This window comes from Pristiophorus japonicus, chromosome 7 (assembly GCF_044704955.1).
Source record: "Pristiophorus japonicus isolate sPriJap1 chromosome 7, sPriJap1.hap1, whole genome shotgun sequence".
Classification (NCBI taxonomy): Eukaryota; Metazoa; Chordata; class Chondrichthyes; family Pristiophoridae; genus Pristiophorus; species Pristiophorus japonicus.
In genome coordinates this window covers 90176461-90190084 of record NC_091983.1, presented here as the reverse complement: position 1 = coordinate 90190084, position 13624 = coordinate 90176461, and the positions used below count along the sequence as shown (strand labels likewise).

The window sequence follows — 13624 nt, the reverse complement described above, 5'->3', positions numbered from 1 at the left end:
GTCTGCACCTGGGCAGGACCGGAACCAACGTCCTAGGGGGAGTGCTTGCTAGTGCTGTTGGGGAGGGGTTAAACTAATATGGCAGGGGGATGGGAACCTATGCAGGGAGACAGAGGGAAGTAGAATGGGGGCAGAAGCAAAAGATAGAAAGAAGAAAAGTAAAAGTGGAGGGCAGAGAAACCCAAGGCAAAAAGCGAAAAGGGCCACATTACAGCAAAATTCTAAAGGGGCAAAGTGTGTTAAAAAGACAAGCCCGAAGGCTCTGTGCCTCAATGCGAGGAGTATTCGGAATAATGTGACGAATTTATTATGCAGATAGCAGTTAACGGATATGATGTAATTGGCATCATGGAGACATGGCTCCACGGTGACCAAGGCTGGGAACTCAACATCCAGGGGTATTCAACATTCAGGAAGGATAGACAGAAAGGAAAAGGAAGGAGTGGGGTGGCATTGCTGGTTAAAGAGGAAATTAACGCAATAGTAAGGAAGGACATTAGCTTGGACGATGTGGAATCGGTCTGGGTGGAGCTACGGAATACCAAAGGACAGAAAACGCGAGTGGGAGTTGTGTACAGACCACCAAACAGTAGTAGTGAGGTTGGGAACAGCATCAATCAAGAAATTAGGGATCCGTGCAATAAAGGTACAGCAATTATCATGGACGACTTTAATCTACATATTGATTGGGCTAACCAAACAGGTAGCAATGTGGTGGAGGAGGATTTCCTGGAGTGTATTAGCGATGGTTTTCTAGACCAATACGTCGAGGAATCAACTAGAGGGCTGGCCATGCTAGACTGGGTGATGTGTAATGAGAAAGGACTAATTAGCAATCTTGTTGTGCGAGGCCCCTGAGGGAAGAGTGACCATAATATGGTAGAATTCTTTAATAAGATCGAGAGCACAGTTAATTCAGAGACTAGCGTCCTGAACTTGGGGAAAGTTAACTTCGATAATATGAGACGTAAATTGGCTAGTATAGACTGGCGAGTGATACTTAAAGGATTGAAGGTGTATAGGCAATGGCAAATATTTAAAGATCACAAGGATGAACTTCAACAATTGTACTTCCCTGTCCGCAGTAAAAATAAAACGGGGAAGATGGCTCAACCATGGCTAACAAGGGAAATTAAGGATAGTGTTAAATCTATGGAAGAGGCATATAAATTGGCCAGAAAAAGCAGCAAACCTGAGGACTGGGAGAATTTTATAATACAGCAGAGGAGGACAAAGGGTTTAATTAAGAGGGGGGAAATAGAGTATGAGAGGAAGCTTGCTGGGAACATAAAAACTGACTGCAAAAGCTTCTATAGCTATGTGAAGCGAAAAAGATTAGTGAAGACAAATGTAGGTCCCTTGCAGTCAGATTCAGGTGGATTTATAATGGGGAACAAAGAAATGGCGGACAGTTAAACAAATACTTTGGTTCTGTCTTCATGAAGGAAGACACAAATAACCTTCCGGAAATACTTGGGGACCGAGTGTCTGGTGAGAAGGAGGAACTAAAGGATATCCTTATTAGGCGGGAAATTGTGTTAGGGAAATTGATGGGATTGAAGGCCGATAAATCCCCGGGGCCTGATAGTCTGCATTCCAGAGTACTTAAGGAAGTGGCCCTAGAAATAGTGGATGCATTGGTGATCATTTTCCAACAGTCTATCGACTCTGGATCAGTTCCTATGGACTGGAGGGTAGCTAATGTAACACCACTTTTTAAGAAAGGAAGGAGAGAGAAAACGGGGAATTATAGACCAGTTAGCCTGACATCAGTAGTGGGGAAAATGTTGGAATCAATTATTAAAGATGAAATAGCAGTGCATTTGGAAAGCAGTGACTGATCGGTCCAAGTCAGCATGGATTTATGAAAGGGAAATCGTGCTTGATAAATCTTCTAGAATTTTTTAAGGATGTAACTGGTAGAGTGGACAAGGGAGAACCAGTGGATGTGGTGTATTTGGACTTTCAAAAGGCTTTTGACAAGGTCTCACACAAGAGATTGGTTTGCAAAATTAAAGCACATGGTATTGGGGGTAATGTACTGACGTGGATAGAGAACTGGTTGGCATACAGAAAGCGGAGAGTCGGGATAAACAGGTCCTTTTCAGAATGGCAGCCAGTGACTAGTCAGAATATTAACTGAATGGCGGCAGATTAGGAAAAGGGAAGGTGCAACAAGACCTGGTGTCATGGTACATCAGTCATTGAAAGTTGGCATGCACGTACAGCAGGCGGTGAAGAAGGCAAATGGTATGTTGGCCTTCATAGTGAGAAGATTTGAGTATAGGAGCAGGGCAGGGAGGTCTTACTGCAGTTGTACAGGGCCTGAGTGAGGCCTCACCTAGAATATTGTGTCCAGTTTTGGTCTCCTAATCTGAGGAAGGACGTTCTTGCTATTGAGGGAGTGCAGCGAAGGTTCACCAGACTGATTCCCGGGATTGCAGGACTGACATATGAGGAAAGACTGGATCGACTGGGTTGTATTCACTGGAGTTTAGAAGGATGAGAGGGCATCTCATAGAAACATATAAAATTCTGACGGGACTGGATAGGTTATATGCAGAAAGAATGTTCCCGATGTTGGGGAAGTCCAGAACCAGGGGACACAGTCTAAGGATAAGGGGTAAGCCATTTAGGACCAAGATGAGAAGAAACTTCTTCACTCAGAGAGTTGTTACCCTGTGGAATTCCCTACCGCAGAGAGTTGTTGATGACAGTCCTTTGGATATATTCAAGAGGGAGTTAGACATGGCCCTTACAGCTAAAGGGATCAAGGGGTATGGAGAGAAAGCAGGAAAGGGGTACTGAGGTGAATGATCAGCCATGATCTTATTGAATGGTGGTGCAGGCTCGAAGGGCCGAATGGCCTACTCCTGCACCTATTTTCTTTGTTTCTAAGACTAGAACCTTTTATTACCGAGCTTTTCAATTTCACTTTTCTGTTAGCCAAGTTCAGGGCTTATACACACTCCATGGGCTCATGCCCAAAAGTTACTGAAGAAGGCTTCTGACATTTCAGTGTTTTGGAACAGATGGTGTAAAGTTAAATCCTTTATTTGTTACTTATTGATTTATCTCTTTTGGTAATACAGTCCCCGTCACTTACAGTCAACATGTTGTGGATATAGCTGGTGTTAATGAGGTGCTTTATGAGGTGGGCGATAGAACCCTAATGGATTGTGTTATGCTGAGGGATGAAATTACAGATTCAAATATAAGTAGCCATGGTAATAGCAGCTTAATGAGCTACAAAGGGCTAGAAATTTGTATGTTTAGCGCCACACGTTGGCACTAAAATACCATTCAGAGCTCCACCGCCAGCTGATGGCGGTTCCAGCATATCCCTCTTGTTGGTAGCACTACCGGTAGACCCGATCGCCAGGGACATCGCAGCCATGGAGATCATGACATCAGTGAGTGTGCAAAGCTCACTTGACATCCGATCTGCCAGCTTTGTTTTGGCCATTGAACTTACTGGCTGGAGAAAGCAACGACAGGTTGAGGTGGCGTGCAGCAGCAGGAAGCCGACTTAAGTTTGCTATTTAAAGGGACCCTCCGCAATCACCCAGACCTGACAGCTTTTTGAAGTTTGAGTGGCTGTGTGCTATTTCTTGCTACTGGAAGAGTTTTCTGTATTCATTTCAATCAGGGAGTGTTGTGGCAAGTACAAAACTCCATAATTATGTCTGAAACTTTCCATCCTATAACACTTGCTAAAAGTCATGAGTGCTGTACTGGCATTGAACCTCGTCCTCCAGGATCGATGGCAGAGGGAGCGGAGGCAGTGTGACAATCGGTCTTCCGGATGGGCTGTTCGTGACCGGCTCATCAGATTCAGATTCGCATGAATGAAACCCCAGATCCTCATAGCTCACCACATCCTCATCATACCATGCCTGATTTATAGCAGATCACAGCGTCCTCCTGGGCACAAAGGTGAAATGAGAGACACCCCAAAATATTCCAAACACAATTAATAACTATCTCTAAACATAGCACAACATATGAATTCTAATAACTTATGACCCTTGTGCCTGCCATAGTTGAATAGCTGTGATTGCGTGCAAGGTGTGAGATGTGGGTGTGAGTGTTGCTAGGTGGCGATTGCTGATGGGTGAGTGTTGGGGTGTGGTGCATTGAGCAGTGGTGGTATGTAGCATTTGTTGAAGCCTTCACTCACCCTGACCACCCGTGTGAGCTCGTTAAACTTCTTCCTGCACTGTGTTTGGGTCCTGAGGACTACAGTGTTGCCCATGCTGTGATGTGCCACCTCCCTCCACATAGTGCGGCAGACTTGTGGTGAGGGCCTCCTGCCAGTTGGTGGGTATAGGTCGCCTGCCTTCTCACCACCGCTAAAACCAATGCCTCCATTGGAAAACCTCCGGGCTCTCTCCCTGGGGCGGCGATCTGCCATCAGGATTTTTTAGTAACTGATCCTTTTCCTTGTCCATCTTCTTAGGATTGTTGGGGCAGCTACACACTCAACAATGCTGAGAATGAGATGCTGCAGCATCAATGAGCCTCCCCTTTAAGGAGTGAAAACCTCCTGTGGCAATTAGACTGCCCCTGATATTGGTCCAGCTGGTGGGGTCTGCATATAATTTTACAGAATAACCATTTGTACTAAGTCTCCGTCTCCTGACACATGCGCAGAAATGAGAGTGAGGACAAATATCACTGACTCCGTCCCCCCTCCCCCCCCACCCCCAGCGCAATTCCCACTAACCATTTTCTGCGCATGTGTCCAACACCACGTTGCCTCCGATCCATCCAGCAGCAGCCGAACACATCCGCCAAGCCTCTGAGCCACCCGCAGCGCCGCTAGCATCTGTTTTGGGGGGGAAAGAGAGAGCGAGAAGCGGGGAGAGAGCTTGTTGAGGAGAGAGAGAGAGAGAGCTTAGGGGGAGGAGGGAGAGAGAGTGAGATCCTGGGGGGAGAGAGAGATACCCTGGGGGGAGAGAGAGAGAGAGTTCGGGGGGTGAGAGAGCAAGTTTAGCGCAGAGAGAGAGAGAGAGAGAGCTTGGGGGGAGAGAGAGAGAGAGAGCTTGGGGAGAGAGAGAGAGAGCTTGGGGGGGGGAGAGAGAGAGAGAGCTTGGGGGGGGAGAGAGAGAGAGCTTGGCGGCGGGGGGGGGAGAGAGGGAGAGAGAGAGCTTGGGGGGAGAGAGAGAGAGAGCTTGGGGGGAAAGAGAGAGAGAGGGAGAGCTTGGGGGTGAGAGAGCTTGTGGGGGAGAGGGAGAGAGAGAGAGAGCGTGCTTGGGGAGAGAGAGAGAGCTTGGGGGGGGGGAGAGAGAGAGAGAGCTTGGGGGGAAAGAGAGAGAGAGGGAGAGCTTGGGGGTGAGAGAGCTTGTGGGGGAGAGGGAGAGAGAGAGCGTGCTTAGGGAGAGAGAGAGAGGTTGGGGGGAGAGAGAGAGCTTGGGGGGGTGGCGGGTGGAGAGAGAGAGAGAGCTTTGGGGGGGAGAGAGAGAGAGGGAGTGAGAGCTTGGGGAGGAGAGAGAGAGCTTGGGGGTGAGGGGATTTAGAGAGAGCCTGTGAGGGGAGGGGGCGGTGGGAGGGAGAGAGAGCCTTGGGGGAGGGAGAGAGAGCGAGCTTGGGGCAGGGGTGGGGGGGGGGGAGGTGGAGAGAGAGAGAGAGCTTGGGGGGGAGAGAGAGAGAGAGAGCTTGAGTGAGAGAGAGAGAGAGAGAGAGCTTGAGGGGAAAGAGAGAGAGTGTTTGGGGTGAGAGAGAACTTGGGGGTGAGAGAGAGAGCTTATGGGGGGGTGCGGGGAAGAGAGAGAGCCTGGGGGTGGGGGAGGGCAGGAGAGAGAGCCTGGGGGAGTGAGAGAGAGAGCGAGCTTGGAGGGAGAGAGAGAGAGAGAGAGAGCTTGGGGAGAGGGGGAGAGAGAGAGAGGGAGAGCTTGGGGGGAGAGAGAGGGAGAGCTTGGGGGGAGAGAGAGAGAGGTTGGGGGGGAGGGAGAGAGAGAGAGCATGGCGGGGGGGAGAGAGCTTGCGGGGGAGAGCGAGAGCTTGTGGGAAGAGAGAGGGAGAGAGTACTTGGGAGAGAGAAAGAGAGCTTGGGGGGAGGGAGAGAGAGAGCTTGGGGGAAGAGAGAGAGAGAGAGAGGGAAAGCTTGGGGGAGAGAGAGCTTGTGGGGTAGAGGGGGAGAGAGAGAGCTTGGGGAGAGAGAGAGCATGTTTGGGGAGAGAGAGAGAGTGCTTGGGGAGAGAGAGAGAGAGAGCTTGGGGGGGGGGGTGGGAGAGAGAGAGAGCTTGGGGTTGGGGTGCAGAAAGAGAGACCGAGCTTGGGGGGAGAAAGAGCGAGCGAGTTTTGGGGGGGAAAGAGAGAGAGAGAGTGCAAGTTTGAGGGGAGAGAGAGAGAGAGAGCTTGGGGGGGGCGGCGGGAGAGAGAGAGAGAATGAGCTTGGGGAGGAGAGAGAGAGCTCGGGGGGAGAGATTGAGAGAGAGCCTGTGGGGGGAGGGGGGTGGGGTGGGATGGAGAAGGAGCCTTGGGGAGAGCGAGCTTGGGGCAGGGGTGGGGGGTGGGGTGGAGAGAGAGAGAGAGCTTGGTGGGGAGAGAGAGAGAGAGCTTGGGGGGAAAGAGAGAGAGAGCTTGGGGGAGAGAGAGAGCTTGGGGGGAGAGAGAGAGAGAGCTTGAGGGGCGAGAGAGAGAGAGCTTGGGGGGAGAGAGAGAGAGAGAGAGAGCTTGGGGGTAGAGAGAGAGCTTGGGCGGAGGGAGAGAGAGAGAGAGAGCTTGGCGGGGGCGAGAGAGAGAGCTTGGCGGGAGAGAGAGAGAGAGAGCTTGGGGGAGAGAGAGAGAGAGAAAGAGAGAGCTTGGGGATGGAGAGAGGGAGCTTGGGGCGGCGGGGGGGAGAGAGAGCTTGTGGGGGGCGGGGAGAGAGAAAGCTTGGGGGATGGGGAGAGCGAGCGCTAGTGGGGGGGTGAGAAAGAGAGTGCTTGGGGGTGAGAGAGAGCGCTTGGGGGGGGGAAGAGAGCAAATTTTGGGGGAGAGTGAGAGAGTTTGGGGGAGGGGGAGAGAGAGAACAAGGTTGGGGGGAGAGGAGAGAGAGCTTGGGGGGAGAGAGAGAGAGCTTGGTGGAGAGAGAGAGAGAGAGCTTGGTGGGGAGAGAGAGAGTGAGCTTGGGGGAGAGGGAGAGAGAGATAGATAGAGTGGGAGAGCGAGCTTGGGGAGAGAGAGCTTGTCAGGAGAGAGAGAGAGCTTGAAGGGGGCGGAGAGAGAGAGAAAGAGAGAGCTTGGTGAGAGAGAGCTTGTCAGGAGAGAGAGAGAGCTTGAGGGGGGGGCGGAGAGAGAGAGAGAGAGCTTGGGGAGAGAGAGAGAGAGAGCTTGGTGGGGAGAGAGAGTGAGCTTGGGGGAAGAGAGAGAGGGAGAGAGAGAGAGAACTTGAGGGAAAGGGTGAGCTTGGGGGAGAGGGAGAGAGAGAGCTTGGCGGGAGAGAGAGAGAGCTTTGGGGGTGAAAGAGAGAGAGAGCTTAGTGGGGAGAGAGAGAGTGAGCTTGGGGGAGAGGGAGAGAGAGATAGATGGAGTGGGAGAGCGAGCTTGGGGAGAGAGAGCTTGTCAGGAGAGAGAGAGAGCTTGAGGGGGGGCGGAGAGAGAGGGAGAGAGAGAGAGAGAGCTTGGTGGGGAGAGAGAGTGAGCTTGGGGGAAGAGAGAGAGAGAACTTGAGGGAAAGGGAGAGCTTGGGGGAGAGGGAGAGAGAGAGCTTTGGGGGTGAAAGAGAGAGAGAGCTTGGTGGGGAGAGAGTGAGTGAGCTTGGGGGGAGAGAGAGAGAGTGAGCTTGAGGGAGAGGGAGAGAGAGGGTGAGCTTGTGGGAGAGAGATAGAGAGAGAGACCTTGGGGGGAGAGTGAGAGAGAGCCTGGGGGGAGAGGGAACTTTGGCGGGGATTGGCGGGGTGGAGAGAAGGCGAAAAGAGACACAGGTGGGGGAGGGATTGGAGGGGAGAGAGGGAACTCAGAGAAGACTGATCACGTTCTTCCAACCCTCTGGTGCGTGCAAGCTCATTGCGTGTGTTACAAGGGACATCGTTGGAGTGGATGAAATCCAGAAGTCACAACACTGTCACTATTCACTTCTTACCCAATAAACCTGTTAACAATCCGCACACAATGCCCATCTATGGCGGGGATAAGGGACTTCAGCTGTGGGAGGCAGCACATGTGCTGGGGTTAGCGACTTTAGCTGGTGGAGGCAGCACTTGTGCTGGCGTAAGGGTCTTCAGCTGGTGGAGGGATGCACACGCTGGGGTAATGAACTTCGGCTGGACCTTGGTTGCTTTACGGGAGATCTATCTTCTGTGGCTTCCGAAGTCAAAATGGTTCGAATTACAAATTGGGAAGTCACTCAGAATTTGGGATGGGCGGTTCCAGTTTCACATTCCAGCGGAACTTCAGGGTGTGGTTTATCCTCCAAGGGGACCAATCAGCAATAGGTTACGTGAAAATGGAGAGCCAATCAGAGAAACGGCTGCCTTTCAGTTAGTACAAATAGATGCAGCCATAATTTTATTTTTTATATACTTGATACGAATTTTTAGTCTGAAGTGTGTGCTCTGATTATTGTGTTTTCCATCAAGTTGGAGATATCTAGAAGACATGGTGGGCAAGCTGTAATATTTCTAGCGCATACCTCCGTGACATAAGGATTGTTTGTTCAACCTGCAGCATGCAAATCTTATATATTTAAAATAGAAGGTCAAATTTTGGTTCATTGGAAACACAAGGTTTTTCTAAGGAACTTAATTTTTCACTTTGATGAATGAATAGAATGTATTGCTTAAGAGTCTGATGCCCCAACTGGATTTCTTTAGACGTTCCATTGCAGTTTTCATACTTTTCTGTCACACTGAGTGATGCATTGATTTGATGTTTAACTGAGAGTTTTTAAATCAAGGTTAAGGTTTGTCAAAATTATTTTTAACATATTTGTTTTAATACTTACAATATGTATTTGTGTACCAGATGAATAATTTAGGTACTGTTCAGAAATTGAAAGTAAGGAGATCATATATGTGGGTCACTGCAGTTGATGTACACTAGCTCACTCTGGAAGCCCAGTGCCTTGCTACTGTCCTGCTCGCACTTATCTGCCTTTTCAAGTCTCCACAGTGCTTCTTAGCATCCAGTCTGCTACTCACAAATAGTGTTTTTGTGTAACAGTGATGGTGCGTGAAAACTAATGGGGCAGAATTTGCGGTCAGTATGATGGCATATTGTCAGAATAAGACGGCATACCGCCTTTGATGCATGCACTAAGTCCGAAACTTGCGATCTGTCAAGTTCCGATTACGCACATCATCCGCTGTGACTGTAAAATCCTCATTGCTCTCAAAAGGTTGAGCTAATTCCACCAACTGCACAGCAATTATGCTGGAAAATGTTACGGTTGGTGCAAATAGGCGCAGAAGTCTATTTGCACAGCATAACGGGAGGGGGGGATAAAATGTATAAATCATTAAAACTAACACATAAAAGCGCTGTGCCACCAACCAACCAAGCAACTGTAAAGGCTCGGTTTGACGGATACGATGTTTTAATTTTTTAATCTTGCAGTCTTCCAGTAAATAACTACTTACTCCAAAGTATTCCATGTGTTTTTTTAAAGCCAAGTACTCCACTTTTCAACTAAACACCGTTTAAGTTAAAATTTAATTGATGTCGAGCATCAGATTTCTGTTTCCTGATTGGCTAGTGAAAGGAGCACCGCCCCGCATGAACCCAGCTACGCTTACTCACATCGGTGCGCCCCTGGCATCCGTGGGCCAGTACGTTGCACACAGCTCTGCAGCATTTCAAAGCAAGTTTTTGTTTGGGGCCTCGCACCAGGTTAGTGCGGATTTTGTTCCGAGGTCAGCGGCGTACTCCGTAGCTATGCCGCCGATTGCAATTTCAGGGCCATTGTATCTTGCTCTCTGTGGAAGCTACAAACTCTAAAGATAACATTACAATTGATTGACTATGATCAAAAAAGCTCTTTGATGCACACTGACTTGAGATATGTTTCCACAATCAGTAAATAATAAATCCTCGTACAATTGTGTGACTGAAATAAGCAGAATTATGGAGTTAAATGACAGTCAGAACTTGTGTTGTAATGAGAGCTTCTGCAGAATTATATTTGCAATTGGAAACTGCTGATGTTTGAAGATCAGGGCTCCTTCTACAATCTGCTACTGTTTGAAGATTTCTTTAGGATGGAAAGTAGGGTAATTGCTCTTGTATGTGTCAATATATTTGCAGTACTGCTAAAATTATTATTCTGTCTGTAGAATCTTCTGGTTATCAGCTGTAAAATATTTCTCAAAAAGTTTGCAATATTTGCATTACAATTCTACATGTGTATGGCCTTTCTCGTTGTTTGCTTACTTATGTTTCAACATCATACATCAATGACATGAAACACTTGAGCAGTTCATATCGATAGCCCCTCCCTGTCTATAAAAAACAGATCCAGCCGAAAGCACAAATATCCTCACATGCTGAATATGAGCTGTATATATTTTCTTAATTAACCTGCTGGTAAAGCTAAGCCACTAATCTTATCTCAGATAATGCTTAAAAATTGTCCTAATTTCACACTCGTAGTTTATGGTGGTAGCTGGCTACCAGCTTGTAGTTACTCTTAGATTTGCATTTTTTCATATGTTAAAATTGAATTTTTTTTTGTATGAATCAATCCAAGAAATGTAATGCATTTAGATTTAACATTATATTATGTCTTGTCTCAAATACCTTTTTCAGAAGGCAAACTACCTAAAGCGCCAGGCAGCAAAAGAAAATAGCTGCCACGTCCGACATTTAACAGTTTTCAGGTCATTGGCCTTTTAAATATTTAGGTTCTGGCTTTGCCACCAGCCCTTTGAACAGCAGTTGACAGAGCTGCTACTGTACTGTTCTGTAGTTAATAAGTTCTGTTCTAGCAGGGTTTGAGTGCACATTGGCTTGTAAGAGAGTCAGCACATTTTGAAGGTAAAATGCATTCATTCACTCATGTACACACACACAAATAGAGAGCTGGCAGAGACTGATTACTGCTGGAGGGCTGTAATGTTCTTTGCTATGCCAGCACTGTATCAGCTGCCAGGCAGGCGATGATAGGTTATCACATGACCTATACTAGAATGAATCTCTAAGGTTCATTCTGCGAGCAGCCAATGGGAAGTGGAGACTTTCATTTAGATATAGCTGGAACCAAGCCTCCTTCATAGCTGTCTGTTTCTTTCCGATCTCGACAAACTGCCTGCATGTAATTGCCTACCTGCATAGATTCCAGCCAGAATTTAATTAAAGGAATCATTTATATAGTCGTTGTCTGGCAGACTTAAAGGGAAAAGGTGGTGAGTATTGCATTCCACAAGCTCCAGCTGTGTTTGGAGGCTTCTAGTTAATTTTTGATGTACTCTATGTAATCAGTGACTAATGCCGGTATCCAGAGGTCAGTGTTTGGGCTCTGCTTGAAACAGACATTCTGTTTGGCACAAGCTCGGTGATTGTGTCTGCAGTGAATAGTATATTTCAGAAACACAAGCTCCTTTATTGTGTGTATGAAGTAAAATAATGAGGGATGTCTATAATTTCTGTGAAGGATTAGGAGTCTATAATTTCTGTGATGAGTATTGCGGTTCACCTTTAACAACTTTTTCAGCAGAGGCAGGATTTTAACCCTTCGGATATGTTACTTGGTGATTTTTATCACTCACTGCTGAAGTATAATTTGTTGAGGCTGTTAACAAACTTGACTGTTTAAAAAAAATGGCAAATCTTGATTTTGCATTGTTTGGCTTATTTTATTTATTCAATGTTAGTAACTTTTAAATACTTTACATTTGAAGGTAAAGTCAAACTATCAAATGCTGTCATTAATAACTGTAAGATACTATTTGAGTTTATCAGGATGCCAGCTCCTCCTCTCTCCTCCCCCCGCCCCACCCCATAAAAAATAGATCTTTTGGTTTAAAAAGCTGATGCCAGAAGTTTTGCAGAATTAATTTACTCTTCAGAAAATAATAAAATCGGAAATTGAAGATTAGCAAGTATTTGGCCATCTGAAGGTTTTCAAGCTGTGGTTGTAAATGTATAGAAATGATTCATCATAGATATAATTAATAGAGATATTAATTTGCAAAGGAAACTTAACTGCAAATCCAATATTGTTTTGGGGATTTGAATCAGACTTTTGTACTCGTTGGTCATTGCAGATAAAATAGGAGTGAATTAGTCTACACAAGAAATGGGAGTTCTGAAGCTCAAAGACAAGAAGAAAATCTGTCTAGATGACAAAAACAAAACATCATCTTCAGACTGAAATTTGCAGGCACATTATACATTAATGAAAAATTGCTTGAAATACACAGCACGTATGTCAGCATCTTAAAGGAGAAAAGATGCATAAATGTTTTGGATGCAGAGCGGTATCAGGTGAAGATTCTGGTGAAGGGTGTACCATAGTGTTAACTCACCTTTTCACTTTTCAGATGTTGACAGACCTGCTGTGTATTTCCTGCCCTTTGTTTTTATTTCAGACTTTCAGCACATTTAAAAAAAAAAAAAAATGATATGCCAATTGGTAGCATTGGTGCCAATTACATCAGGTACCCACTGGTATCTGTCGCTGCCACGGTTTCACTTGAAGTGCATTGTCACAGAGTTCCTTTGCAGGTACAGAAATACGGCCTGACCATTCATTACTTTTTCCTGATTCTTGTTTTTCTTACCTGCAAAGTGCTCCATTGTACAAATAATTGCTGGCCTGCCCCATTACAAGTTGTGAATCTGTCCTATGGTTATCTACCAACAACTGGTTTTATTTAAGATTTTGTGCAGACAGGCAAAAGAAAATTAATGAGTATTCTTTATCTCCCCATCTCTTCTGAGGGTGGTATGTCATACTGGAGTATAATGCCATAGGTACAGGCAGGCCCCTGCTCCTTTATCCAAGTGTTCATTCTTCATATGGCAGCTTATGACAGAGTGTTGGGTGACTTACCAATTCTTCCACGTGCGCACTTTCATGCAGGGTCACTGATTTCTTTTCTCCTCCTCACAAGCACAAGGCCACTGAATCTAACTGAAGTATCCCCACCACCATGCCTGCTGACCATACTAGCAGCTCAGCACAGAACAGGCATCAAATGCTGATCGAAATGGTTCAGTGCCGCACCACAAGGTGCATTTAGTCATTGAACCATCAGTTTTAAGCCAATAAGCTTTCATTCACTTTCTCTGGTAGTATCTGTGATGATAGACTTGTCAGCCCAGCACTGTGAACTGGATGCAGACAACTCTGCAAACTCTTTGATATCTGCATATCACTTGTTAAGAAGTTGATAGAGATCCAACAAATTCCTTGCCAGAATTACCTTCCCAACATCCCTGTTGCACTTTCTTTCTCTCCCTTGCAAAATGTCACGATCCCATTTTTACCATTTCTCTAGAATTAATCTAGTTTAGGAAGCATTCCTGTTGCATTGTAATCTGAATTTTCGTTTGAGAAGAATTCTCCATTAAATATAAATGAAGCTGCTGGGTGTTGCTTGTCGGGATGTCTGTGCGGTGGTTCTGTATTCATCGTACTTTCAGCCTGCTTTAAAGTGCCTTGAGGTTAGCTAATAGAAGCCGGCAATTCAGTGCTGAATCT

At 46.6% G+C, this 13624-nt stretch overlaps 1 protein-coding gene across 1 annotated transcript in view; it reads left to right on the top strand.

Annotated features, from left to right (window-relative positions):
* Window positions 1-13624, top strand: part of LOC139267193 (dystrobrevin beta-like) — an 843282-nt gene that overhangs the window by 515158 nt on the left and 314500 nt on the right. The gene's annotated exons all lie outside the window — the stretch shown is intronic.